At 36.1% G+C, this 27,701-nt stretch overlaps 1 protein-coding gene across 1 annotated transcript in view; it reads right to left on the reverse strand.

The window, feature by feature from the left end:
• LOC101895174 (uncharacterized) overlaps positions 1–27,701 on the reverse strand; it is a 350,871-nt gene that overhangs the window by 107,550 nt on the left and 215,620 nt on the right. The gene's annotated exons all lie outside the window — the stretch shown is intronic.

Raw genomic sequence — 27,701 nt, forward strand, 5'->3', positions numbered from 1 at the left:
TTAATAAAATATTAATAAAGAAGTAAAAACAAAAAAAAAAAAAATGATAACGGACATTGATTCACAATATTTGGATAGAATCGAGGATAGTTGGTATGCAGTGTCCTGAAAAAAATTTTTGAAAAATCTCCACGTCTAATATTCAAAAGACACTTGAAAAATCTACTCGTAATAATAAGAGGATCCTTGGAAAAAATCTCCAAAAATAATAATTCTTCATTGGCTAGAGGATCCTTAAAATGGTATATTTTAAATCCATTTTTAAAAATTAGAAGAATCTTGGACCAAACTCAAACTTCAATGGCCAGAGGGTCCATGACATTCAGAGGATCCCCGCAAAAAAAAAAAAAAAATCCTATGACCATTGGATGTCCTGATTTTTTTTAGATAAGTCCACACCTTCAAAGAAGCTTTGAAAATCCATTTTTATAACCAGAGGATCCTTGGAAAAAATACGTTGTAAGGATTCCAAAAAAAAAAAAAAAAAAAAAAAATCACGTTTGTTAATCCTGAAATGATGTTCTTTAAAAAACAAACCACTTTTGTTGGTTCTTGGTTCCTTGATTGCGGTTCTACAAACTATACAGCGTGAGATGAAAAAACTGCAACCAACTGCAGACTGCTGTCATTTCGAAGGCACTCGCCCGACAGCTGTTCAAATAATTCCAATGCCAGCTCATTATATTGTTTATAAGCGTACAAAAGCATTTTGGTGAGAATTTTCCTGAAAACAAAAATTATTCGTGATGGAATTCAAGCGTGATTGGGAGATTTTTTTATATTTGCCTGGAAAACCACAAGTGGCTATCGTTAGAGCACTCCAACATTTAAATGTGAATAAATATTTTGTGTCTCGTACCATCGATTGTAACCGTGAAACTGGCAGCGTAACCCGCCGTCAAGGAAGGGGATGGAGGAAAACAGCAACATCAGTAGAAATGGTTCGAAAAGTAAAGAAGCGACTTGATCGAAACTAGCTCGCAGTGGCCGAATAATGGCTCATGAGCTGAACATATCGCAATATTCCATTCGGCAAAAAATGAGCTCAGGGTAAAGCCATTGCAATTCCAAAAGGTGCAAGAACTTACACCGCAACAGAAAGAAAATAGACTGAAAAGAGCTAAAGAGTTGCTTGGCTTGGCCGAAAGTGGTGAACTGCCGAATATGGTTTTCTCCGATTAGAAAAAATGATCGTGTTTACTTGCCATCGTGGTCTGCTGAAAATGTGCATCTTCGGTTGGCCACCAGAACTCAAGCGCCGCCAATGGTGATGGTGTGGGTCGCCTTAACAGCCGATGGTCGCTCTCCGCTCGTATTAATCGACTATGTCATCCGAATAAATGCCGAATATTATTGCGAAAAAATTCTGGAGGGTGTACTAAAGCCATGGGCACGCAAACATTTTGGCCCCAGACCTTAGACATTCTAACAGGACTAAGCTCCATTGCAATCAGCACGCGCCACCCATAAATGATTAAAAAATGAGGTTCCTCGCCCCATTTCCAGCGCACAATGGCCACCAAAATTTCCGGATACCAATCCGTTTGACAATTGTGTCTGGAGTATTTTAGAAAGCAAGGTTGACACTAGCAAATACCAAAGAGTCGATCACCTCAAGCAAGCGCTTCGCCGGGAATGGGCGAAAATACCGTAGAGCAACATTCACCGTAGAGCAACAACAACAGCGTGTGACGGTTTCATTGGCCGTTTGAAGGCCATAATTCGTGCCAAAGGTGACCAATTCGAAAAATGTAACATTATTATAAAATTTGTTGCTATTTCCGACATTTTTTGCTTCCAAAAACAAAATGTAAAAATTATGGCGTTTGACTATATTGACAACCTCTTGAGAATTTCAAATCTTTTTCTGTAATTTGGAGGGTCTTCTATCTATAGCAGATCATCAGAGTGCGCTCTCTTCATGTTTACCTCAACTTAAAGTGTACAATCCAAAAAAAAACCTCAAGAAGCACATCATGAAAACCATATGTCAGTAGAAGCCGCCTCAAGGATCAATTATCTATAAAGTTTAAATTGTGGGACTTCCATGTCTAGAAAATTGCTAGAATTTTATCCCGACATATAAGACCACTCAAAAGTCTTCCAACTATAGAAACTATAAAAATAGTACGCTCTTTTTAAAAAATTGTTTTTCGACGAAATTTTTTTTTTGAAAATTAAATTTTTTTTTAAATGGTGGATGGTAAAAAAAAAACTTAGCTCCTTTGTCTATTATATTTGCCATTTATTTAAAACGACGAGAGCATTAGAAATATAGACCATTAGCTGGCTTGATATTTTTGGAATTTTTCAGGTAATTATTTTGGGAAATCTCTCGCCCACGTCCAAAGGAAATGTCTCATACTATCCAGTGAATGGAATGGAATTGAGAGCTTGCAATTCATTTTAAAAGCATTTATAAGTCTCAGATGAAATATTGCCATTTATGAAGGCCATAATTCGTGCCAAAGGCGACCAATTCGAAAAATGTAACATTATTATAAAAATTGATGCTATTTCCGACATTTTTTGCTTTCATTCAATAAATTTCAAAAACAAAATGTAAAAATTATTGCATTTGACTTTGTTGCAGTTTTTTTTTTTTTTGGTCTCATCCTTTATACCTTAAAGCAAATTTTTAACAACATTTTAAATGAATTTGTCAAAGGCCTTCGGTTCAAAAGTATGAAAACTGATTTTAAGGCAGATTGAGGAATTTCAAAAGGCATCGTCCCTGTTTTACTTGCCTGATGATTTTTTCTAAATGGTATCCAAAATAGTAGTCTTTATAGTACCCACAATTAAAGTTTATTAATTTGTTTATTTTAAAATCGGTTGGAATCAAACATATGTTATGTCGTCCCATGGGACGTATGCATATTTTCAACATGTATACGCCCCACATAACTTATATCCATTATCACATTTCATATTTTAAAACTGTGCTCTTATCTCAACAGTTAAAAGTGCTGCACAAAAATTATGAAACTATTTAAAACTCTGAGCTGACGAAGACTAATTTCAAAATACCCGGTTGGGATGTAATTCATGGGTCAATTTCAATGCAATGCATGATTATGAGATGTTGTGAATTTCATAATTGACGGTTCTTGTTTAACATTCCAGTCATGACAGTGCCGCCATCAATGCCTCCCCCTCCCCCCGAAAACAATAGATACAAATGTTGACCGAGCAGCAGTAGCAACAACAACCATCAGTGAGCTAAAATTTTACAAACGAAGCGTAAAAATAAACTGACAATGGTCGTGTGATGAAAAGCTCGGTCTGAATACAAGCGGTGCTTATGCTCCAAATGTAAAAGAAAATAACCTTGAATTCGAAATGTATCAGCGGCTGTGTTAAAAATGAAAATGGCCACAGCAGAGGATGTCAATGCGGGGGCAATGTATTTTTATACCCTCCACCTTAGAATGGAGGGTATATTTACTTTGTCATTCCATTTGTAACATCTCTAAATATTCGTCATAGACCCCATAATGAATATATATCTAAAATTCGAAGACGATTTAACGCTGTCCGTCTGTCTGTCTGTCGGATGAAATCACGATACAGGCCACATTTTTTGACGTAGAGCGTCAAAATTTAGCAGAATAATTTGTATTGTGACTAGGATGGTTGGCATTGAAAATGAGATATATCGGTCCACGTTTTGGTCCCCATATAACGGTACCTTCCGATATTCGGTATTTTGATGATTTTTTCTAAATTTTTTCATGGATTTGTCTGAGAAATGGTATTTGTAGGTCATAATGGGTTCTAGCTCCGTTGGCGAAAAATTGCATGTATAGGTCCACGATTTGGTATAGCCGCCATATAAAGGTACCTCCCGATATTCGGTATTTTGATGATTTGTGTCACATTTTTTCACCGATTTGACTGACAATTGGTATTTGTAGGTTATAATGGGTTCTAGCTCCGTTGGCGAAATATTGCATGTATAGGTCCACGTTTTGGTATAGCCGCCATTTAAGGTACCTCCCGATATTCGGTATTTTGATGATTTTTGCAAAATTTTTTCACGGGTTTGTCTTAGACTTGGTATATGTAGGTTATAATGGGTCCTAGTTCGTGTGGCCAAAAATTGCATGTATAGGTCCAAGTTTTAGTATAGCCACCATATAACGGTACTTCCCGATATTCGGTATTTTGATGATTTTTGCCACATTTTTTTCACGGATTTGTCTAAAAATTGGAATTTGTTGGTCATAATGGTTTCTAGCTCCGGTGGCGAAACATTGCATGTAAAGGTCCACGTTTTAGTATAGACCACATATAACGGTACCTCCCGATATTCGGTATTCTGATGATTTTTGCCACATTTTTTCACGCATTTATCTGAGAATTGGTATTTGTAAGTGAAAAGGGGTTCTAGTTCTTATGGCGAAACGTAGCATATATAGGCCCACGTTTTAGTATTGCCGCCACATAACGGTACCTCCCGATATTCGGTATTTTGATGATTTTTGCCACATTTCTTCATGGATTTATCTGAGAATTGGTATTTGTAGGTCATAATGGCTCCTAGTTCGTATGGCGGAACATTGTATGTATAGGTCCACGCTTTTGTATAGCCGCCATATAACGGTACCTCTCGATATTCGGTATTTTGATGATTTTGATGATTAACCGATTTGCCTGAAAATTGATATTTGTAGTTCGTAATGGTTTCTAGCTCCGGTGGCGAAACATTGTATGTATAGGTCCACGTTTTTGTATAGCCCCATATAGCGATACCTCCCGATATTCGGTATTTTGATGATTTTGACCACATTTTCCCACGAATATGTCTAAAAATTGGTATTTGTGGTTCATATTTTAATTTTTTTCACGGACTGCCAAGCCATTAAAAAGGGGGAATTTGTAAATTGAGGTCTTTAGATTTGCGCCAAGGATGTTCGAAGCATCACCGTCTCTGATAAATTATAACTTTTTTTTCGTTTCCGCATATAAACTAATTGGTTTTATATTTTCCGATATTTTTATTGGCAGGTGATCGATACGCCGACTTTTTTTTAATTAATAGAGTATATTCTTGCTCAAATCACGATCACGATAATACACACGTTTGTAACCGTTGGCATAAATGGCAACTTTTCAACTGTGACTTATAAATGCTTTTAAAATGAATTGAGAGCTTGTTTCATTCACTAGATAGTATGAGACATTTCCTTTGGATTTTGACGGGGAGCGATTTCCAAAAAAAGTACTCGACAAAAAAACCAAAAATATAAAATCAGCTGATGGTCTGATTTTCTAATGCTATTATCTCAAGGTATGTTATTTTAAATATATGGCAAATGTAATAAACAACGGAGCTAAGTTCGGCTGGGCCCTCCACCATTATTTTCAAAGAAATTTGAATTTTCAAAAAAAAATTCAAAAAAAAAAAAAAAAAAAACGAAAACATCCGTCGAAAAATGTTTTCAAATAAAATCTTATAAAATAAAATTCTGGCAACTTTCTAGATATGGAAGTCCCACAATTTGAACTTTATAGATAATTGTTCCTTGAGGCGGCTTTTACTGACATATGGTTTTTCCGATGTGCTTCTTGAGGTTTTTTATTTTTTTGGTTGGTACACTTTAGGTTGAGATAAACATAAAGAGAGTGCACTCTGATGATCTGCTATAGATAGAAAACCCTCCAAATTACAGAAAAAGATTGGAAATTCTCAAGAGGTTATCAATATTGAAAATACAGGGTGAGATAAAGAACTGCAACAAAGTCAAACGCCATAATTTTTACATTTTTTTTTTGAAATTTATTGAATGAAAGCAAAAAAAATGTCGGAAATAGCATCAAATTTTAGAATAATGTTAGATTTGTTCGAATTAGTCACCTTCGGCACGAATTATGGCCTTGAAACCGTTACACGCTATCCGAATGTTGCTCTGCGGTATTCTGGCCCATTCCCGGCAAAGCGCTTGCTTGAGGTGTTTTTTTACTGCCAACCTTGCTTTCCGAAAATACTCTAGACATAATAGTCCAACGGATTGGTATCCGGATATTTTGGTGGCCATTGTGCACTGGAAATGAAGGGAGGAGCCTAATTCTGTAACCATTTTTGGGTAGCGCGTGCTGATCGCGATGGTGCTGGGTCCTGTTGGAATGTCCAAGGTCTACGGCCAAAATGTTTGCGTGCCCAAGGCTTTAATACACCCTCCAGAATATTTTCGCCATAATATTCGGCATTTATTCTGATCCCACGGAAGGTTAATACGAGTCGAGAGCGACCATCGGCTGTGTGGGCGTTATGGCCCACACCATCACCATGGCCGGCGCTTGAGTTCTGGTGGCCAACCGAAGGTGCACATTTTCAGCTGACCTCTTTGGCAAGTAAAGAGGATAATTTTGTTTGCTGGACAGCGAAAGTTTTCTCATCGGAGAAAACCAAATTCGGCAGCTCAACACTTTCGGCCAAGCGAGTCTTTAGAGTCTATTTTCTTTCTGTTGCGGTATTTTTTTTGGAATTTCAATGGCTTTACTCTGAGCCGAATGGAATATTGCGATATGTTCTGCTCACGAGCCATTTTTCGGCCACTGCGACGCGGATTTCGATCAAGTCGTTCTTTACTTTTCGAACCATTTCTGCTGATGTCGTTGTTTTCTTCCGTCCACTTCATTGACATATGTCGGGCTACGCTACCAGTATCATGTTGTCGGTAACGAGCAACGGTACGAAACGCAAAAGATTTATTCACATTTAAATGCTGGAGCCAAATATAACGAAATCGCACTATCACGCTTGAATTCCATCACGAATAATTTTTTTTCTGGAAAATTCTCACCAAAAATGCTTGTGCACGCTTGTAAACAATATAATGAGCGGTCACTGGAATACTTTTTATAGCTGTCGGACGAGTGGCTTGGAAATGAGAGCAGTTTGAAATTATTTGCAGTTGTTTAATCTTACCCTGTACATTCCAGAGGTATAAAAGAATTTTTTATGAGGTTTTTTTTTTTATAGATAACAGACCCTCCAGAAGTCCTCTATAGATGAGGTAATTTGGAGGCCTCGTAGAATTGTGTATAGAAATCACCTGTTTAGCCTGTAGTTCCCATTACGAATTTCAAATACGAAATTTAAAACAATTCCGGTGATCGATGTCCCTTAAAATCATCAAAATACCGAATATTGGAGGTAACATTGCATGGGGACTCTATGAAGATGTACCCATTACGACTTTCAAAGACGAAGTTTGAAGCAATTCCGGTGTATACGTTGCGAATATAATCAAAATACTGAGTATCTGGAGGTATCGCTACATGAGGGCTATATGAAGACGTGAGTCTGCATATAATATTTTTTTAATAAAAGGCTGTAGTACCCATTACGAACTTCAAATGCGAAATTTGAAACAATTTCAGTGATGAATGTCCCTCAGAATCAGCAAAATACCAAATATTGGGTGATACCTTTATGTGGGAACTATACGAGGACGTGGCCAATTTTTGTCATTCATTACCAACTTTAAATCTTTATATATTCTTAATGAGGGGGCTATACGAAGATGTAGATCTGCATACATTTGCAATTTTTTGGCTGTAGTATCGATTCCAAACTTTAAATATGAAGTTTGAAACAAATCCGATAGCACATATCGTTAAAATAATCAAAATTCCGAATATCGGGAGGTATCGTAATATGGGGGCTATACGAAGACGTGCACACAATGTTCTGTCAGAGCCTATGGTACCCATTACAAACTTCATCATAGACGAAAATTGAAGCATTTACGGTGAGTAATGACCCTCAAATCATCAAAATATCGAATATCGGAAGGAGGATTTCCATTACCTTTGGGATTGTCTCATATATCTACAAAAAAACTGGAAATTTTGCCTTTTTTATTTGGATGACAGTCCATTATGTTGCTGGCGCCACCAATTAACGAAACGAAAGTCAATTATGAAAAGTTTAAAGATTGGACATAGTCCAAGAATTGAAATATAATGGCTGTTGATTGACTCTTGAGGTCTGGCATGCAGATTTTTTTTTAGTCCTGGCAGTTTGCTCAACATGTGCAGTAATGGGAAAATGTTGGTTATTTTGCTTTTACACCGGTCGAGATTTTTTTTATGTGAATAGGAAAAATATTGAACGGGTATGACAGGTATTTTATAGAGAAAATAGCTCTGGAATATAGCAAAAAACAACTTGTGGTTAAATAAAATATAAGAAGTTCCTCTTTAACACAGAAAGCGTCTGTAGGCTTTTCATACATCGAGAACATTTGGAAGATATTCTGTCACTGTCCTATAACCCCCTTATAAAAATACCTGCGGATATTCGATATGTTGGTGATTTTAGCGACACTTTTTATCAGAATTTTTTCCAATTTCGTTTTTTTTTCAAATATTCACACTGAAGCCTGTGGCGAAAAATAGCATATGCAGGTCCACGTCTTCGTATAGCCCCCTTATGACTGTACATCCCTTTCTTCGGAATTAATATGGTTTTAGAGAAATTTTTTTTAATGGAATTCCTACAAATATCGTACTCGTAATGGATACTATAGCTTGTGACAGAAGTCTCGTATGTAGGTCCACGTTTTCGTATAGCCCCCATATTACGATACCTCCCGATATTTGGAATTTTGTTGATTTGAGCGATATTTTTTACCGGAATTTTTATACCCTACAACACTATGTGTTGGGGGTATTATAAGTTTGATTGGGCCAAAAATTATTTAATACCTCGAAATATTCGTTTCCCACAGAGGAAAGTATATATGGATCTTCCTATCTTGCCGAGCCGAGTCGATTTAGCTATGTATGTCCGTCCGTCCGTCTGTCCGTCTGTCCATGTTAATTTGTAATCACGCTACAGTATGGCCCGATCCTTATGAAATTTTGCACGAAGGTGGGGATAGGGTCAGAATAGAAGCCTATTTCTTTTGGAAAGGATCGCCAAATGTTTAGGAGTTGAAATGGACCAAATACTGAAAACATGTCGGATTTTGCAGTAGCTATACAGGTCGTAATTATAGACCAATCGACGCGGAATTTCGCATGTAGCTAGAGTTTAGGGCGGGGAAGAAGCCTACCAATTCGGGTGGTCATCGGATAATATTTAGCGGGTAAAATAGACCATATCTTTTGTGTTGAAAAAATTCAAAATTTTTCATTAAACCGCGAATATTTTAAATCCCGGCGAAATCACAAAGACATGACAAGGTTACTTCTGATCTTGACATTGATGTTAACATCCATCAAATCGGATATATAGCAAAATATGTGCGATATATATGTGTATCAAAGAAGATATGCTTGAAAGATCTCTTACCGGGGGTTACCGGACATTACAAAAGCCAAGCAGTTTTAGATGGCCATCCAAAAATATTCAATGTGTGAAGGAGTTTGCCAACTTTTGTAGACAAAATACGAAAATGTCCAATCCAGAGTCTTTTTGGAGAATTCACAAATACAGGAAAGACACACTTCTGACTATTTCGTTAACGCTGATTTCCTTGAAGAATATAGTCAAATGTCTGTATCTCATATGGATGCGTTTAAGTCAAAAGCCAATAATAAATGATAATCTTTTGCCACTTCTGAGAGATTATAGGTCTTTGGGAAATATTGGTTCCAGATCTAGGAAGACCATTTACGTTCAACATGTACCAATAAATTGGAAATGAGCAAAAAATTTTAAGTTTCTATTATTCGAAAATTAGAGAACGAAACCTGATGGTTTGTCACAATATCTTGTGGAATTCTTTCGCGTATCTCGCCTATATAAACTGTATCGTTTATTATAGTGTTGTAGGGTATTCAAGTATTGTAGGGTATTCAAGGGTCGGCCCCGCTCGACTGTAGCCTTTGCTTACTTGTTTTTTTTATATTTTTTCATATTTTTTATCGCATGCTATTTTTTCATTTTGACTAATAATATTGAAGTGTATATATCCTCATGAAAATTTTCACAAGGCTAGGGTTAGGCTGACAAGGGCAAGGTCTATTGTTTTCTAAGACATCCGCAATATCTTTAGAGATTGAAATGGACCAACAACTAAAAATTTTCTGATTTTGTAGCCATTATAAATTTCACAAATATAAAGCGAAGGACACGAACACTCGCATGAAGTTAGAGTTTAAGACAGCGGGTAGAATGGACCACTACTTTTGTGGGAAGAAAGACCAACATTTCCCCTCTACCGAAAAACTGAAAATAACTTACAGGCAATATCCAAAATACACAAAAGGCGAATTTCTGGCTTTTTTATGCTGATTTCGTTGACGAATATAGCCAATTATCGTAGACAAGCAAATCATATAGATGAGTCTAAATTTAGAGACACAAAGGGACCTCTTGCTTTTGGAGATGATCGCAAAATGTGACCCAAAAACAGAAAAAAATCCTGACTCATCTATATGAAGCCAATCGACACGCCTGAGAAGGGAGTAAATGACCATGGGACTATATTTAGCTGTAGAATGGAGCACAACAACTAACAGCACGACGGAGTGCGTAAATATTGGGCAAATGTCCCTAGTCAAAATGCTAAGGGTAATATCTGGGCAGTGTTTCGTGACTTAATTTCAAAAGCGAAATCTTCCAAAATGGATTTGGACATAAGGGGGCTTCTAACATATTGTAGTGCTGTAGGGTTTCACATGGTCGGCCCCACACGACTATAGCCTTTGCTTACTTGTTTAATTGTTCAATTTCAAAATTTTCTCTCATATATAATTCTAAATACCCACTTTTCTAAGGAACTTCATCATTTTGAACCATTGCGGCGTATGATTAATGACATTGATATTAATAACAAGTATACGCCCCCTCCCCCAACTCTCTGTGTTATTTCCATTGAATTCTTTTGTGTATTATTATTATAATTTTTTTTTTTCGGAAAATACCATTCTAAATTAAATATCAATCAATTGTGCTTTTTTCGTGCCTTTACTCTTTCTGCTTGTTCTGTCATCATTACCAGACTTCATGACGTTTCTCCCCCTGGCTGGGTGTCTCCCTTGCTGCTTTGGCTTCTGTGAGCGTTTGAGTGGAAATTCTAAAATTTCCATTTAATTTTATATTTCCTCATCGCAGTCGTGTTGTTGTTGTTTCCTTGTTTCCCTTCAACTCCCTGGGCATTTGCCGGTTTTGCGTTTGGCAAATAGACTGGCATTTAATGCGGGGTATTTGTTTTGTCATATTTTATGTCATTTCTCCAACTGATTTGGTTTATTCCCCTCGTACATTCTTGGGAATCAGAGAAGGAATGGAAGCTTATGAGTGGCATTTCAAATCCATTCCTGGTATTCCCCTGGTCCCATTTGGCAAAATCAAGCCAAAAGAAAATTTACTCACGAAGCCAATGAAGCGTTCATTCCCCGAAAGTTAGTAAATTATATGGCGTTCGGGTGTTTTTTTTTTTTTTGTTTGTTTGGCTCAGGGATTTGTTGTGAATTTATATTTATGGCTAATTGTTTGTTTTTGGCGTCTTGCTTTCTCGGCCACCATCAAGGAGTTACTGGAGGATTTGTTCATTTTTTTTTCTTGGTGGATTTTAAAATATTCAAATATTTGTTGAGACGGAAAAAAGCAGAGGGAAATAAATGGAAATTGTCCATTTAATTATGTTTTATGTTGGCAGTTTTGCAGGACACCAACGGCAGGCTGCATTTTATGGCTCCTTCCCAGGCCTTTAATGGAAATTGATATTAAATGTTTCGTGTCCTGCAGTGGTCTTGGTTATAAAAATATATAAATATTTCGAATAATTTAAGGAATTCTTATGAATAAATGATGGTCATATTAATCAAAATATTATTTATTGAAAGTAATTAAATTTGAAAGTAGCCTTGAGAGATTTTCATTGTTTCAAGTGCTGCAAGGAGTAATTAATGCATGCTTAAGGCAAGATATTTTAAAATATGTTATTTTAGTAATAATAAATTTATTTGGATATTGTAGGATATTAAATGTCCTTACAATGAGTCTGCATATGTGTAACGATAGTTTTTACTAAACTCTGGTTAAGAAGTCAAATAAAATAAATAATTTGCTTAAACCAGATAGGGCAGTGGAGCGTATGACTGATGTTAAACATCATACGCACCATTAGACAAGTATTTCACTCTCATGGCGACAAATGGGATGTTAAGGATTTTTTGTTAAGGGTCGACCGATTATTAAATGTGGATTTTGTTAAAATGAGTTCTTAAGGACCAACAGACCACCAAAGTGGGCTATCTTTTTTAAGAGCGAGCAGGACATGAAATTTGTAAATGTAAAGATAATTTTTATAAAACTCTGGTTAAGAAGTCAAATAAAGAAAACAATTCATTTGAAGTTCTAAGGATTATACGCAGCATTGGCCAGGTATTTCAACTTCAAGGCGACAAATTGGAATTTCAACGTTTTTTTAAGGCTCGACCGATCATTAATTGTTGATTTTTTTAATGAGTTTTTATGGATCAGCAGACCACCACCAATGGTTGCTACTTTTATAAAGGATCTCAATGTCCTTGCAAATGGTCTGAATTAATGTAAAGATCGTTTTTATTATACTCTGCTTCAGAAGTCATATAAACAATCTGTTTAAATTTCTTAGGACTGTTGAGCGTATAAACATCATACGCACCATTGGATTGAGGGTGGAATATTTTTCAAGGACCACTAAACTTGGTTTTCAGACAATATGGATTTTTAAGGAATATCTTTCTGGGACCACCATACGCGGATTTTCAAGGACATGAATTTTTAAGGGAATTTTTTCCAAGACGTCGATTTTCAAAAGGATCAATAGTTGACCCAAAAGTTGTAGGACGTAGGAGAATTCAAAGGACCAGCTTTGGATTAAAAATGGTATTTTTGAATGAATTTCAAGCGTGTATTTTTGGGAAATACGTTTAATAGACTAAAAAGGACCCATGGACCAAAAAAGACTCAAAACTGGTATTTAACCCTTATTTTTGGCAAAGGCTAACAAACCTGGATTTCAACAATTTTAACTGTGAAACCAATCGTAGATTTTGTAGAAAAATTAGAAAAAAATCAATTGCCTAAGAAAGGTCACAAATGTAAAAGTGGGACCAAAAATTTGGATTTTAAGAAAAATTTTCAAATGACCAGCTTTGTATATCAAATTGGAATTTTTAAATTAGTTTCAAACGTGGATTTGTTTTGGTAAATACGTTTTCATAGACCAGTAAGGCCATGGACCAAGGACCAAAAAAAAAAAAAAAAAAACAAAACTGGATTTTAACCATTTTTTTGTCGAAGGCTAACTAACGTGGATTTCTTCAATTTTAACTGTGAAACCAGTCGTTGATTTTTTTTAATCAATTGCCGAAGAAAGGAAACAAATGTAAAAGTGGGACCAAAAACTGGATTCAAGAACCAAAAATTTGGATTTTAAGAAAAATTTTCGAATGACCAGCTGTGTATAACAAATTGGAATTTTTAAATTAGTTTCAAACGTGGATTTGTTGTGGTAAATACATTTTCATAGAAAAATAAAGACCCAAGGACCAAAAAAAAAAAAAAACCAAAACTGGATTTTAACCATTTTTTTTGTGGATTTCTTCAATTTAAACTGTGAAACCAATCGTAGATTTTGCAGAAAAACTAAAAAATAAAAAATTCAAATACCGAAGGAAGGATATTAAAATAAAAATGAATTTTTATAAAATCAAAAAAAAAAAATCTGCATTGGATTCAAATTTGATTTTTTGAATGTATTTTAAACGTGTTTTTTTTGTGGGAAAAAAGTTTTCATAGATCAAAAAAGAACTAAAGACCTAAAGAGATTTTTGACAATTTTTTGTTCAAAAATTGCCCACCAAAAAATTTTTTTTCAAGGACCATTAAAGGGTCCAATATTGAATATAATTTTTTGGCAATGACCTAACAAAGAGGGACTTTCAGGGACTTGCTGTTGAACCAAACTTTTTTTTTTTTTCTTTTTTTGAAGAATTTTTCAATGACCACTTGTGGACCCAAATGGAATTTCTTGGAAAATATATCCAGCAGGGCATAAAAAGGTAGTATTTTAAGTAACTAATTTCACATATCAACAGTTGACTCAAATTGGGTTTTTTTCTCAGGACCGCTAGACCTATTTTATTTTAGGATTTTTGTAAGGGCCACCCGTTTGTTTTCTTTTTTTCGCATATTTCCCCAAGAACCAACCGAGCTAAAATTAATAAATCACAATAAATCACAAACACATTTTTGTAAATATCTTTGAGGTTTATTAATTATTTTTTATAGTTGCTTCTTTTCTGCCTTTTGCCACAATGCCAATAAAACAAATAACACAAATATCCAATAAATTTTTGGTCGATGCCCATAAACCTGGCATTTTAAAATAATCCAATTACCGTAATACCCAAATGTAATCAGGCTCATGGTGAGTATAATTTCAATTTTTATTAAGAGAGAGAGAGAGAGAGAAACAGAAAGAGAGGGGGAGAGTAAGGAAATAATGGTAATGAGGGGAAAACCATAAATTAACCGCATCTGCAATCGAATGCAATGCAATATTTTATCGATTTTATTAAATGCCATGTAAATGAATGAATGAATGGCTTTTAACAATGATGAAAGAATTCTGTCCGACAAATACAATGTATAATTATAATTGCAACCAGTTGAATGCTTATATTCCAGGGCATTATTGCGTGTGAATAATTTATTAAACTGAATCGAAGGCACACAGTCACTCATATATCAACGCGACAATAAAAATGTAAAATAGTGTGTCAGGTCAACAATGCGGTGCCCTGGGGCTTTCCGGGAATTTTTTCAAAAAAAAAAAAAAATGTGTTATATAAATTAAGCATAAATATTAAAAAATCCTTTTAATATAATAAACTTTTTAGTTTTTACAAAGCGCCACCTACATTTCAATTCTAAAAATGTTAATATACCCTACAACACTAGGTGTGGGGGGTATTATAAGTTTGATTTTGCCAAAAATTTTGTAATACCTCGAAATATTAGTTTTCCACATAGGAGAATCTATACAGGGTGTGATGAAAAAACTGCAACCAATTTTAGACTGCTGTCGTTTCTAAGTCACTCGTCCGACAGCTGTCAAAATCTCAGCTTATTATATTGTTTACAAGCGTACAAAAGCATTTTGGTGAGAATTTTCCAGAAAAAAAGTTATTCGTGATGGAATTCAAGCGTGATAGTGTGATTTCTTTATATTTGGCTGAAAAACCACAAGTGGGCATGGTTAGAACACTCCAGCATTTAAATGTGAATAAATCTTTAGTGTTTCGTACCATCGTTCGTTACCAAACCGGTATACTGGTAGCGTAGCCCGACATATGTCAAGGAAGTGGACGGAAGAAAACAGCAACATCAGCAGAAACGGTGCGAAAAGTAAAGAAGCGACTTGATCGACCAGTGACCAAAAAAATGGCTCGTGAGCTGAAAATATCGCAATATTCCATTCGGCAAATATTGAAAAATCAGCTCGGGTTAAAGCCATTAAATCCAAAACGTGCAAGAATTTACGCTGCCACAGAAAGAAAAAAGGCTCAAAAGAGCTAAAGAGTTGCTTCGCTTGGCCGAAAGTGGTGAACTGCCGAATATGGATTTATCTGCGTCTCAGTGGCCGAAAAATGGCTCGTGAGCTGAACATATCGCAATATTCCATTCGGCAAATATTGAAAAATCAGCTCGGGTTAAAGCCATTAAATCCAAAACGTGCAAGAATTTACGCTGCCACAGAAAGAAACCAGGCTCGAAAGAGCTCCTTCGCTTCGCTGAAAGTTGTGAACTACCGAATTTGGTTTACTCCGATGGGAAAACATTCGTTGTCCAGTAGTTTGTAAACAAACAAAATGACCGTGTTTACTTGCCAAAGAGGTCAGCTGAAAATGTGCACCTTTGGTTGGCCACCAGAACTCAAGCGCTGGCCATGGTGATGGTGTGGGCCGCCATAACAGCCGTTAGCCGCTCTACGCTCGTATTAATCGCACAAAATCTTACAAAATGAGGTTCCTCGCTTTATTTTCAGCGCACAATGGCCACCAAAATCTCCGGATACCAATTCCTTGGACTATTGTGTCTGGAGTATTTTGACAAGCATTGTTGGCACTAAAAAATACCAAAGTTTCGATCACCTCAAGCAAGCGCTTCGCCAGGAATGGATCAAAATATCGCAGAGCAACATTCGGGCAGCTTGTGACGGTTCCAATGGCCGTTTGAAGGCCACAATACGTGCCAATGGTGACCAATTCGAACAAATCTAAACTTATTTTGAAATATGTTACTATTTTCGACATTTTTTGCTTTCTTTCAATAAAATTTAAAAAAAAAATGTAAAAATTATGGCATTTGACTTTGTTGCAGTTTTTTTTATCTCACTCTGAACTACATACTCCAGTTAAAAAGTCAAAATTTTTGGACCAAAGAAAAATAATTGAAAAATGTTTAGTTTTTCAAAAAAATACGCCATCTATAATGCAGTTTTTAAAATTGATATTTTAACATATTTATAAAATGCAATTTTTAAAAGTTATATTTCAGAAACCAAAACCGGAGATATTAGTTGAGAACAATCGAGATTTGTATAATAAAGAGATTTCTTTTCCAAACTCTTACCCTGTCATAAAATCAAGCTCTTAATTTGATATGAAAATTATACTATAATTAAACAAATTTCTATTTTCTTTGTTAACCATCCACCCTGAAGTGGTGTTGATGCTGTTTATAATAAAATACAAATTAAATTAATTATTATCGACAAGAAACTGAATAAATAAGACACACACACCGAATGTCATAACAAAAAATTTCAATTTGCCGATTAGTATACATTTCACAATTCATTAATATAACCGTTATTATTAATGTAAATTATTAAATTAATTAATAATTATTAATGACAGCGTGGTCGAACATGCATAAGAGTGGCAGTTTATCGTTGAAATTATCGCAACTTCATTTGCCTTAATTTCCGATAAAAACAAGTAAAAAAGCAGCAAAGTTCAGCCGGGTCGAACGTTTAATACCATCTACCATTGTAATTTCAAATAATAAAAAAAATCGGTCAAATAATGAAATCCGCTATATGGGGCTATAGAAAAACATGGACCTGTAGCGCCGATTCCGTACCTCAAACATAAAATTTGAAACAAGACGTGGACCTGCATACACGATTTTTTGTCATAGGCTGTAGTACCTATTGCAAACTTCAAATACGAAAATTGAAAAAAACCGGTTTAAATGTTGCTAAAATCATCAATATTACGAATTTCGGGAGGTATCGTTATATGAGGGCCATACGAAGTTGTGGACCTGCACACACGATTTTTTGTCATAGGCTTTAGTGTCCATTACGAACTCCAAATACGAAACTTATTCCGGTGATTAAGGTTGCTACTATCGTCAAAATCATCAACGCATGGTTCTGCTATGACCAGAAGACGCCATTTCCAGGGCCAGAAGCCCATTTGAAAGTCTAAAAAACTGTTTGAAGGTCTTCCACATCCAGAAATCAATTTTAAGCTCATTTAGGTCCAGAAGGCCTTTTTAAGATCTTCTATGACCAGATCGCCATATCCAGCGTCAGGAGACCATTTAAGGTTCAATAGACCTTTTGAGAGTCCTCTATGACCTTTGAAGACTAGTTGAAGGTCCTGTAGGTCTGCGAAATACAGAAGATCTTCTAGGACCATAAGACGATTGGAAGGTCTTCTACGTTCCGAAATCAATTTGAAGGTCTCCAGTGCCAGAAAACCCTTCGAAGATCTTCTATCACCAGAATGCTATTTCCAGGGCCAAAAGACCATTTGAAGGTCCACTTAGACCACTTAGAGAACTAATTGAAAGTCTTCTAGAGCCAGAAAATCAATTGCAGGTCTTCCATAGCTAGAAGATCTTCTATGAACAGAATGCCATTTCCAGGACCAGGAGACCATTTGAAGGTGTTCTTGGGCAACCTTTTAAAGTTCCTCTTCCAGGGCGAGAAGACCTTTTGAAGATCTTTTATTACCAGAATGCCATTTCCATGACCAGAAGTCCTTTTTAAGATCTCATAGAGCCATAAAACAAATTGCAGGTCTTCTAGGGACAGAAAACCAATTGCAAGCCTTGCAGAGTGAGAAGACGTTTTGAAGATTTTCTATGACCAGAATGCCATTTCCTGGGCCAGAAGAACATTTGAAGGTCCTTGAAGGCCTTTGAAGACCAATTGAAGATCTTATAGGACCGGAACTTTTTTGAAAAGAAGACGTTTTGTAGGTCTTGCAGGTCTATTTGAAGGTTTTTTTTAGGACCAGAAGACTATTTAAATGTCTACGACGTCCAGAAATCAATTTGAAGGTCTTCCATGGCCGGAAGACCCTTCAAAGATCTTCTATCTCCAGAGTGCTATTTCCAGAGCCATTTGAAGATCCACTTAGACCAGAAGACCCTTAGAAAGTCCTTTAAGGCCAGAAAACCAATTGAAAGTCTTCCAGAGCCAGAAGACCTTTTTAAGATCTCCTATAGCCATAAAACCAATAGGAGGTCTTCTAGAGCCAGAAAACCAATTGCAGGTCTTGCAGAGCGAGTAGACGTTTTGAAGATCTTCTATGACCAGAATGCCATTTCCTGGGCCAGAAGACTATTTAAATGTCTTCGACGTCCAGAAATAAATTTGAAGGTCTTCCAAGGCCAGGAGACCCTTCGAAGATTTTCTTTCACCAGAATTCTATTTCCAGGGCCAAAAGACCATTTGAAGGTCCACTTAGACCAGAAGACCCTTACAAAGTCTTTTAAGGACAGAAAACCAATTGAAAGTCTTCCAGTGCCAGCATACCTTTTGAAGATCTTATATGACCTGAATGCCATTACCTGGGCCCGAAGACTATTTGAAGGTGCTCTTAGCCTAGAAGACTTTTTGAAGATTCCTTAGGGTCAGAAAGCCAGAAGAAAGAGCTGAAAGTATTCTATGGCCGGAAGGCCATTTGGAGGTCCATTAGGACCAGAATATCTTTAAGAGCCCTTTTGAATAAAGCAGACCATTCGGAGGTCCATGACCAGGAGACCTTTTGTAAATCTTCTATGGATTGAGGGCCATCGAACTTCTGATGGCCCTCAATCCATAGAAGATTTACAAAATATAAAAGGTCTCCTTCTATGTGCCGAGCATCCACCTAAGGTTTTCTATGGCAGAGGAACGTCAAAAATAAAATGCATTCGTATCTATGTGCGTATGATACATGACATCAATCATACGCTCGTGTGACCTTTGCCAGAATCTAAGAAGTTACGGCATTTTGCACTCCGTAGACTCCACTTCTCAGAAAACGAACAGCATTTATTCTTTATAACTGTTTCCGAAAATTCATTGGGAGAATGTGTGTAACTCGTTTTACATAAAACACAAACAAACACACACAAATACAAACACATTTTCATGGCTAAATATTTACCCAACACCAGCAACAGCATGGCATAACGATTGGAAATTATGGTCGTGTTTTACACGAGGACAGCATGTTCAAGGCACACGGCTATTCTTAGAATGGAATACATTTATTTATTTATTTTTTTTTTTTTTGGGAGGGGGGAGGGAGTATTGTTAAAGGAGAATAATGTAAACTTCCAAAAAATTTATAAAGTAACTACATGTGGTCCCATGCAGCTTTGGGTGTCGCCTCTGGCGAATGCCGAAACGAATGTGTTTTTTTTTGTTAACCTTTCGAAAGTGGCCAAAATGAGAAGGAAATGATATGTGGTTTCTAGCTATTATTTTGGTTGTTTGCGTTTTTCGTTTTTCTCTCTTACGAATGAGGTAGAAAAATAATTAAAATTCTTGTCAATTTACTGCCAAAGGCCAGAGTGATGAACAGAGTGATTTTAGGGTGATAAGGAGAGGGAGTAATTGAAGAAACTATGCTTCTCACTTTGTGCCGTCTAATCATAAATGAAGTGATGCAGGACTTTGTTATACAAATGTGTGTATGTATGTGTGAATGTATAAATGTAGTTGTGGTTGGGGTTTTCAATGGCATAAGTTGTATGTCTTAAGATTTCGAATTTTGTGCCGGATTTAATTATTATATGACCATAAGTTCATATTCTAGTTAAAATCTTTTACTTGTAACTTCAATTTGACCTCTTAATCTGACACGAAGGTAATAACTTCTTAAAATTATTGAAAATAAATCAAAAGAAAATTTACAATTATTTTTTAATCAAATTTTCCCCTTCCATTTCAGCCAACACCCCTATAAACTCTTTCGTCTTAAATGTAGTAGCATAAATACGTTTATTCCTCCCTTGATGACTCCTTGCCACAAAACGACCAACAAAGATCGGTCAGATGTTGAGCAAGAGACTGACCACAAAAACCACAAATGAAACTGCAGTGTCATGAACACAATCGCCTGGAAAACCAAAGGACGTTTTCTTAGTGAAGTGTTCCAATGCTTTGCAAAGGATCCAAATGAAAGAAAACATAATCAATTCCGAAAGAGGAAAATTGCAAACAAGTCTCAGCTGAAAAATTTCAATGAAACTGAAGAGAAAATGTTTTTCAATGACAGTGAAATATTTAATCATCTTGGTTGGGATCTCAAGGACCAATAGACCTGCAATAAGGGATCCTTTAAAAACATTTCTTAAAGAACCATCAGGCCAAGGAAAACGTGTTTTTAAACCAATTTTTTTAGGAAAATCTGACCCCAAGAATTAAAGATTTTTAAATTTTTGAATTTAAATTCTTCAACGATCAAAAGACCACTAACAATGTATATTTAAAAAAATTAAATACCAAAAAGAGCTTCAGAACTTTTTTAAATGTATTTTAAGGGCAAAGGTACTAGTGAGATTTATTAAAGAAAGTGTCAATAATGTTTTTCAAAGAGTAACAGACCACCAAAATTGATTTTTAAAGAATGTATTTTAATGACTAACAGACCACATGAAATGGTGTTTTAAACAAGTAAAAAAGCTGTAAGTTTGGCCGGGCCGAACTTTGAATATCCTCCACCATTTGGAACGAATTTAACAATTCTCAAAAACAATTAAATCCGTTAAAAATTCTGTTAAAATCTTAAAAATACCGAATGTTGCTGTCATTTTAGGGTCTATACGAAGACATGGACCTGCACATGTAACATTTGTCATGAGCCATTACAATGTTCAATTGCGAAACTTAAAAAAATCGAATATCGGGAGATACCATTATATGGGGGCTATAAGAAGACGTGGACCTGCACAGACAATTTTCTGTCTTAGGCTTAGTATCCATTACGAACTTCAAATACCAAATTTGAAACAATTCCGGTGAATGGTCTCGCAAAAATCATTAAAATACCGAATATCGGGAGGAACCGTTATATGGGGGCTATACGAAGACTTGGACCTACACAGACAATTTTCTGTCCTGGACTGTAGTATCTATTACGAACTTCAAATACCAAATTTGAAGCAATTCCGGTGAATAGTGTCGCTAAATTCATTAAAATACCGAATATCAGGAGGTACCGTTATATGGGGGCTATACGAAGACGTGGACCGGCATAGACCATTTTCTGTCTTAGGCTGTAGTATCCATTACGAACTTCAAATACCAAATTTGAAACAATTCCGGGGAATAGTTTCGCTAAAATAATTAAAATACCCAACATCGGAAGGTACCGTTATATGAGGACTATACCAAAACGTGGACCTACATGGCCCATTTTCAATACCAAAAGTCCTGCAGACATAACATTTGAGTAAAATTTTATCAATCTACTTCAATTCGTTCGGAAGCTAGAGTGATTTCCTAAGACAGACAGACGGATAGACGGACAAACGGACGGACATCGCTAAATCGACTTAGAATTTTATCAAAATCAAAAATATATATACGGAGTTGTCCATATTCGACGGACCCATCTGGCAACGCCATAACTTTTGACAGAGATGTCACATCGCTTAATGACATACCGCGTTTGAAGCGTCAGTCCAAGCAGATTTTTACCATGAACCAATACACGCCACGCGAGCGCTCTGAAATTTACATTTAACAGAAGAAGTCAATTGTGAAAACTCAACGTGCTTTTAAAACATTAAAAAATGTGAGAAGTGCGCCTTCTAAGAACACCATTAAGCGTTAATACGAAAAATTTTCGACTGGTAAGGCTCTTTCTAATCCGAAGAGGCCATATAAAAGTCGACCAAGGCGATGGGCCGAGAATATCGCTGCCGTACGAGCCAGTGTTGAGAGGTCCCCAAGAACATCCCAAAAACGCCGTTCTCAGCAGTTGGGCATGGCTCGGTCCACTTTACAACGGATTATTCGCATTGATTTGCATTTGTTCCCGTACAAAATTCAATTGACGCAAAGAATGTTGTCTGCGGACAAGCCTCGTCGATTGGAATGGGCCCAAAGAGTCATGGGTCCGTCGAATATGGGCAACCCTGTACTTTGTGTGGTCTAAAATGTGTATTTCGAGGTGTTACAAACGGAATGACAAGCTTAATATACCCTCCATACTATGGTGGAGGGTATGGAAAGGTTTTCTCAAGAACCAAATAAAATTTATTTTTTATAGAATATCTTTAAGGACAAGCAAATCATCATATTTGTATTTTTTGGATGGATTTGGATGGATGTTTTGCATGGACCATCAGTCTTTTGAAAATGGATTTAAAGGGATATTTTTCAAGCACCAATAGACAATCAAAAATTTATATTTTAAATAATAGTTTCCAAGGACCAACGAGACATTGAAAAACTTTTTTTCAAGGACTAAAAAACCTCCCAAAATTGAATTTAAAAGAAAAATTTTCCTCGAAATTGAGATTTTTTTAATAAAAGTGTTAAGAATGTGTTTCAAGGACTACCCAAATTGAATGTTTAAATACTGTTTTTAAGAAATAACAGACCACATAAAATGGATTTAAAAAAAAATTCTCAAGGACCAACTAAAATTGTTTTTTTTTTTTTTTTGTAGAATATTTCTTAAGGACAACAGACTATTATACTTGGATGGATTTTTTAATAAAGATGTTTTACATGGACCATCGGACTTTTAAAATAAATTTTAAAGAATATTTTTCATGGACTACGAGACATTCAAAAATTCAAAAACCAATGATGAAGAATGGATTCCAAGGACCAATGGATCATCAAATGTGAAATTTTAAGGATTTTTTTAAAGAACTAAAAGACCACTAGTAATAGAATTTAAAATAATATTTTTTAGATTTTTTCTCAAGATTGTTTTTCAAGGACCATCATACCACCAAGATTAGATATTTAAAGAATATTTTTCAAGGACTAACAGACGTTTTCTGAAAGTGTAAAAATGGAATGTAAAATGCTGAAATTGCTTAAATTCTGGTAAAAGTCACACGAGCGTACGATTGATGTCATGTATCATTTTGGAAATAAATACTGTTTTAAAAACAGACCACATAAAATGGGTTTAAAAAAAAAATTCTCAAGGACCAACTAAAATTTGTTTTTTTTTTATAGAATATTTCTTAAGGACCAACAGACCACCACACTTTGATTTTTTGGATGGATTTTTAATAAACATGTTTTGCATGGACCGTCAGACTTTTAATATAAATTTTAAAGAATATTTTTCATGGGCTACGAGACAATTAAATATTAAAAACCAATGATGAAGAATGGATTCCAAGGACCAACATCAAATGTGAAATTTTAAGGATTTTTTTAAAGGACAAAAATACCACTAGTAATTGAATTTAAAATAATATTTTTTAGGGACCAATTGACCTCGTTTTCAAGTATGACCGTCATACCACCAAGATTAGATATTTAAAGAATATTTTTCAAGGACTAACAGACGTTTTCTGAAAGTTTAAAAATGGAATGTAAAATGCTGAAATTGCTTAAATTCTGGCAAAGGCCACACTAGCGCATGATTGATGTAATATATCATGCGCACATGGGTACAAAATTTTGAGTTGGACGTCCCTTTGCCATAGAAAACCTTAAGAGTATGCTCGACACATTGAAGACATTCTGATGGTCCTTCTGGTCATAGGCCTTTGAATGGTCTTGTTTCTTCAGAAGGGTACGAAAAGGATTTCTGCCCCTAAAAAACCTTCCGTATATAGAAGACTTTCATAAGGTCATCTGGCCCTATAAGAGCTTTACATGATTTTCTGTACCTAAAAGATGTGTCAATCGAGTGCAAAATGCTTTAATTGCTTAAATTCTGGCAATAGCCACACGAGCGTATGATTGATGTCAGGTATCATACGAATGTATTTTATTTTGGATATTCCTCTGCCATAGAAAATCTTAAGAGAATGTTCGACACATTGAAGGCATTCTGATAGTCCTTAATCTATAGAAGACTTTCTTCAGAAGGGATCGAAAAGGATTTCTGCCCCTTAAAGACCTTCCGTATATAGAAGACTTTCAAAAGGTCATCTGACCCTATAAGAACATCACTAGGTTTTCTGGCCTTAGAAAATGTGTCTATGGACAGCAGAATGTTGTAATTACTTGAATTCTGGCATAGGTCATACGAGCGTATGATTGATGTCATATATCATACGCAGATAGGACATTCCTCAGCCATAGAAAACTTTAAGAGGATGCTCGATACATACAAGACCTTCTAAAGGTCCTTAATCCATAGAAGACTTACAACAGGCCTTCTGGTCATAGACCATCGAATTAAAATACCTTCATATGGACTTCCGGCCGTAGAAGACTTTCTAATGGTCTTCCGTCCATAGAAGACTTTCTAACGGTCTAAATGGCCCCAAAATACCTTCAATTGATTTTCTGGTTCAAGAGGACCATCAATAGGTTATTTTGCCCTGGAAATTAAATTTTGGTCCTAAAAGATCTTCTGGTCCATGAGAATTTTCAATTGGTCTACTGGCCCTGGAAATGATATTCTGGTCATAAAAGATCTTCAAAAGGTCTTCTGGCCCTAGTAGATCTTTAAATTGATTTCTGGACATAGAAGACCTTCAAGTAGTCTTCTGGTCCTTCAAACAGAATTCTGTCTTCCGCAGACTTTCAAAAGGACTTCTGGTCAAAAGATAATCCGCCCTTATAAGATCTTCAAAATGTCTTCTTGCTCAAGAGGATCTTCAAAAGGTCTTCTGTCCCAAGAGGAGCTCCAAATGGTCCTCTGGCCCTGAAAATGACATTCTGGCCATGGAAGATCTTCAAATGGTTTTCCTGCGCTGGTAGATCTTCGAATTGATTTTTGCAGATATTTAAATAGTCTTCTGGTCCTAGAATACCTTCAAATTGTCTTCTGTTTAACGCTGACCTTCAAAAGGTCTTCGGGTCAAAAAGTGTTCCGACTTATAAGATCTTCAATTGTTTATCTGGGCCAGGAAGCCCTTCAAAAGGTCTTTTGGCCCAAGGGAACGCTAAAATGACTCGGGAAATGGCATTCTGGTCACAGAAGATCTTAAAAGATCTTCTGGCCCTGGACGACCTTCAAATGAATTTCTGGACGTAGAGGACCTTCAAATAGTCTTTTGTCTTCCGCCGACCTTCAAAGACCCTGGAAGACCTTCAATTGGTTATCTGACCTTAGAATGCCTTCTGGCTCAAGAGGGCCTTGAACTGGTCTTCTGGCCTTGAAAATCGCATGCTGGTCCTAGAAGACCTTCAAAAGGTCTTCTCCCCCTCAAAGATTTTAAAAAAAATTTGTGGACCTAGAAGACCTTCAAATAATCTTCTAGTCCTAGAAAAACTTCAAATGTTCTTCTGCCTTTCGTACACATTCCAAAGGTCTTCTGGTCAAAAGACGTTCCAGCAATAGAATGTGTTTTGGCCATACAATGCCCTCAAATGACCTCTGGCCCTTGTAGGCCTTCAAAAGGTTCTCTGAGAATATAGTTAACTTCTGGTCCAAAAAGACATTTTAAAGGTTTTCTGGTCACAACAGAACCAGAATTGGAAAATTTTTGTGAGGGTTTCTTTAAAAAAATAAGAAAATTACTAAACCGTACAAAATGGTACAACGTTTTAATTAAACCTTCGACAAGTAAAATGTTGAATGAGACTCGTGGTTCAGGCTGGTGTGATAAGGGAGAATTTTGTATAATTTTGCACATAAAGGCTAATAAAAGGTACAATTTTGTAATTGAGTGATCGATAAGGGCTGCAGCTTGCACAGAGACAATTCTAAATCGAAAACTTTATTGATCTTCTCATAGAATGGAAGTTAGTCGTATTAAAACAGTTGGTCTTCTCGCTGCTGACCAGTTTGTTTCCAAATAGAAGACCAGCTATTTTCCTAAGGGAAGAGAAATAGTGCCTAGAGAAGACCGTGGTTCTAGGCAGAGATTAGATATTTGTTTATCAACATTTTCTCTTTAAGTCTACAGCGATAATAGTAAATAATATTTTCCTCCATATTATCCATACCTAAGCATGTATGTGAGTTTGATTTTTCTCTTTTTCTTCCACCCACACATATCCCTTTGTAGAACGATGCCATCTTGACATCCTTTGGCGATTATGTTAATGAAACGGGCTGTGTTATTTTTAACGCCAGACATTCGAATGGATTTAATTACAGCGCGAGCGACATTAACCTGATTTCAAATTCTGTCTGTGGAAATTTACGATAACTTTGTGAATAGCATTAAATATGAATTTTGTGTGGCAAAAGAAGGTGGTGGTGATAATGGAATGATTAAGGAGGTACATTGACGTAAATGGAAATTAATGTTAAGCAAACGACAAAAGCGATGTGGTTGCTCCTCAAGCAAATGTAAACTTGATGGTTTGACATAAAAGATTACAAAATTTTTTTGGAAATTTTAAAATTTAACAAGTTAAAAAGCTGTAAGTTCGGCCGTGCCGAACTTTGAATACCCTCCACCATTTGGAAAGTATTTGGAAATTTTATTCTGTTAAAATTTTAAAAATACCAAATATATCCGTTATATTGGGGTCTATACGACGTGGACCTACATAGGCATTGTTTGTCATAAGCCACTACCATATTCAAATTCGAAACTTGATATAAGCGGTGAATAATGTAGCTAAAATCATCAAAATATCGTATATAGGGAGATACCGTTATATCGGAGCTGTACGAAGAACTGGACCAGCATAGACAATTTTCTGTCACAGGCTGTAGCATCCATTACGAACTTCAAATGCGACATCTCAAAGAATTTTGGTGGGTATTGTATCTAAACTCGTCAAAATACCGAATATAGGGAGGAACCGTTATATGGGGCCTATACGAAGACCTGGACCAGCATAGACAATTTTCTGTCATAGGCTGTAGTATCCATTACGAACTTCTAAAACCAAATTTGAAACAATTCCGGCGAATAATGTCGCTAAAATCATCAAACTACCAAATATCGGGAGGTACAGTTATATGGGGGCTATACGAAGACGTGGACCTGCACAGACAATTTTCTGTTTTAGGCTGTGCTATCCATTTTGAACTTCCAATACCAAATTTGAAACAAGTCCGGTGAATAATGTCGCTAAAATCATCAAAATACCGAATATCGGGAGGTACCGTTATATGGGGGCTATACGAAGACGTGAACCTGCACAGACAATTTTCTGTTTTAGGCTGTGCTATCCATTTTGAACTTCCAATACCAAATTTGAAAGAAGTCCGGTGAATAATGTCGCTAAAATCATCAAAATACCGAATATCGGGAGGTACCGTTATATGGGGGCTATACGAAGACGTGAACCTGCACAGACAATTTTCTGTAATAGGCTGTACTATCCATTTCGAACTTCCAATACCAA

This window comes from Musca domestica, unplaced genomic scaffold (assembly GCF_030504385.1).
Source record: "Musca domestica strain aabys unplaced genomic scaffold, Musca_domestica.polishedcontigs.V.1.1 35, whole genome shotgun sequence".
Classification (NCBI taxonomy): domain Eukaryota; kingdom Metazoa; phylum Arthropoda; class Insecta; order Diptera; family Muscidae; genus Musca; species Musca domestica.